Genomic DNA, 3,525 nt, shown 5'->3' on the forward strand with positions numbered 1-3,525 from the left:
GGCGCGCGTGTGGCGGGCGCGTGTGTGTGTGGCGGGCTGCAAACATATATATTACTTTTAATTGATTGAGAATTACGAAAGAGACTCGACAGGTGAAAATTCTGCGTATAGCACTTACAAAAATAACATTATTTACATTTGACGGATATTTGTCCTCATCTTGTTTGTTGTTAAAACAACGTTTCGGCTGATATACCCTCCAGCCTTCATCAGGTGTCTTGGGGAAATTTCGAACCTGGGTTCTCATTCCTAAAGTATTTTTCGATGTTATTATAATTATCATTACTATCCACGTCACTGCCTGAAATCGAACTGGGAATCTTGGGATTAGTAGCCCGCGCTCTTAACCACTACGCCATATGAGCGTGGGCAATTGTGGAGTGAATCTTAGGGCTTAAAAATCTAATATCTTCCTATCCTTCCTTAATATATGCTACTCATATCTGCACTCGGTCTGCTTAGGAGGTTGTTGTGTCCTAGTATATGTGCTGCTTCTTTCATTTTTCGTATTTTCCAGTGGTGTTCTCTGTCTATTATTTTTATTTCATCCCACAGGGGGAGGTGGTCTCCATGTTTCCATACATGATCAGTTATACCCGATTTATCAATATCTCCTCGAGTCACAGCTTTGCGGTGTTCGTCTACCCTTATCTTGAGGAGGCGGGATGTTTCGCCTTTGTATAACCTACCACAACTGCATGGAATGGAGTATACGCAGTCTTTGATCATATTCTCTTCTATTGGTGGTTTTACTCGAAGCAGATATTTGCGAAGATATTTCCACTGCCATAATATATCTCCCAGGGGAGATATATTATGGTAGTGGAATCGTATTTAACTGCTATTTCTAAATTTCGGTATGTGGTGAAGCAATTTTGCTGAACCCTAATTATAATTATGCTTATAATTATAAAATGTTTGTATAAGTATACCGATAATGATTCTTTTAACATACCGAACTACTTGGTGAAATTATTAGTTGTTAATTATTAATTTCACACTATATATATATATATATATATATGGGAGAATATACAAATAATAACAACAGACGAGGACAGGTGGTGTAAATAACAAAAGTATATATTAGTATGACGCTCGGGAATACGGAAAGTCTTTGACGTTTCGAGCTACGCTCTTCAACAGAAAGAATACGGAGACAAGGAGAAAAACACGGAGAAAAAAAATTGAATAGTGTTCAGTCAACGGTCAATCATAATGCACGCAGACATACACATAATACACACACACACACACATACACCACACACATATGTATGTTAATAACTTGTAGGGACGCGGTATTTCGTTATGCAATCGTAATATACTATAAAGTATATTAAACGTTTTTATAAGTCAAAACTGTGTTCTACTGTGTTAGCAATGCACTTTATATCAGTTGTTAAGGCTATCTCTACAGATATTCTATTGAAATTATTGTAGCCACCACTTACTTTTGTTCTGACGTTTCGTATCCGAGACCTCAGATGTAAACAATGAGATTGAAAGTGAGAAAAGGGTAATGGGCCTATATGCCCTATTTCGGGAGTTTTTGCTCCTTTGTCAGCACCCATCTAACTCCTTAATCATCCACGAACACATTGCTTAAATAGCCACTAAATACAGCGGTGTAACATAATTGGCAATACCAATTTTATATATTAAACACGTTCCTGGAAGCTGCTAATGACTTATAAAGACGTTTAATATACTTTATAGTATGTTATGGTTACATAACGAAATACTGCGTCCTGTACCAGTTTCCAGGAATATGTTTAATATGTAAAATTAATATATCCAATAACGTTACACCGCTGTATTTACTGTTTGTGGATGATTAAGGTGTTACATGGGTTCTGTGGAAGGAGCAAAATTTCCCTCAATATTGCATATACGCCTATTACCCTTTTTTTCATCGTCGATCTCATTGTTCGCTTACATATTATGTCTCGGATACGAAACGTCGTAATAAAAATCAATGCTGACTATAATTTCTAAAGAATACCTGTATAGATAACCCTAACAAATGATGTAAAGCACACTCCGAATACAGTAGAACACAGTATTGACTTATAAAAATGTTTTATATACATTATCTCAATAATACTAAAACTCTAGGGATGTTTGTGTCTAAGTGAAGTATCTCAGAAATAGTATATTTTATCTTAATTCTTTTACATATTTATTTTCATACTTACTTTTGGTAGTGCAGTACAAATTTTTGTGGCATTTGGCTCTCTATTTAAACGATTAAACACAATTTTTGTTTGTTATTTCTTGATGAAAAATAAAACATGGTTTCCGTGACGTCTACACACATACAGAATACTCACACATATAATGAATTCCATGGCGCGTCAATCAACACAAACACACCTCCGCTATCTGTGACATATACACACACGTAGTCTTCGCGCTCTCTAAGAAAAGTAAAAAAACGTCGACTTTTTGACGTACAAAATATTTTCATCATTTAGAAATATTTTTAACTGAATGTGATTTCAGCATCCGGAGTTCGTTAATTTCCGTAAAAAATTTTTATTTATTTACTTTTGTTTTAAAGTGAAAGAGAGGAGAAAATGAAAGATATATGTACGTGTATATGAAATGGACGTGTGTATGTGGAAGAGAGAGCGAGAGAGGAGGGAGAGAGGAAGAGAGAGAGAGTGAAGGGCTGTGTTGTCATGTATACGTACATCAATACATTATGCGTGTTTAGCTAAAAGGAAAAATTCTATCGTCACTGAATGTGACTGAGCGTACCGAAGCACCTATATTGCTAGAAATGAGAGTCAAAAACTCTTAATGCTGTAAGTCGGACAAACACGCTCTCACAGCTCGCACTATGGGCATTTCAGCCGCAACTAAATTCAAACCACTACAAACAGAGATGGCCTTGAAGTCGGCGATTTTAAACTAACGGAGACTGCGCTTGTATATCACCTGAGGCAACACAGCTAGATCTCATTATGCAAACAAACAGTTGCATAATCAAATACCTGTATTCTTGGAGAACTACGTTGCGTCGAAACAATTGTAGTGAATAATAAACAATTGTCCAAGCGTACTCTCTCTTCGTGGCTCCAATTTCTTCAATTTCATATTCACACACAGCGAATGCCCAAATTTAAGCATAGAATATAATAATAATAATAATAATAATAATAATAATAATAATAATAATAATAATACCAATACTACTGGGTAATTCGGAAGGTAGACGAGCTCTATACTGTAACGTGTTCCTAACGGAATACAACATATATATATATATATATATATATATAAAACGGAACAAGAACGTAACGGTCGACAATGAAAACATACGGACAAGGATGGACAGGAAAACCAGGACGGAACAATCGTGGCTTTCTATTCATCAGTCAAGCTTCCAACTATCACTACACTTTCGGCTTGTTACACTTGAGACTGTTCAAAATTGGTAGGCCCCAAAAATCTAAGCTAAGGGCATTAAAAAAACGAGTAAACGGAGAAAATGTTACTCGATTACAAATACAAACAACAA

General features: G+C 35.8%; 1 protein-coding gene across 2 annotated transcripts in view; it reads right to left on the minus strand.

The window, feature by feature from the left end:
• The window catches only part of LOC106880246 (synaptotagmin-17), a 102,020-nt gene that overhangs the window by 85,968 nt on the left and 12,527 nt on the right, over positions 1-3,525 (minus strand). The gene's annotated exons all lie outside the window — the stretch shown is intronic.

This window comes from Octopus bimaculoides, chromosome 5, assembly GCF_001194135.2.
Source record: "Octopus bimaculoides isolate UCB-OBI-ISO-001 chromosome 5, ASM119413v2, whole genome shotgun sequence".
Classification (NCBI taxonomy): Eukaryota; Metazoa; Mollusca; class Cephalopoda; order Octopoda; family Octopodidae; genus Octopus; species Octopus bimaculoides.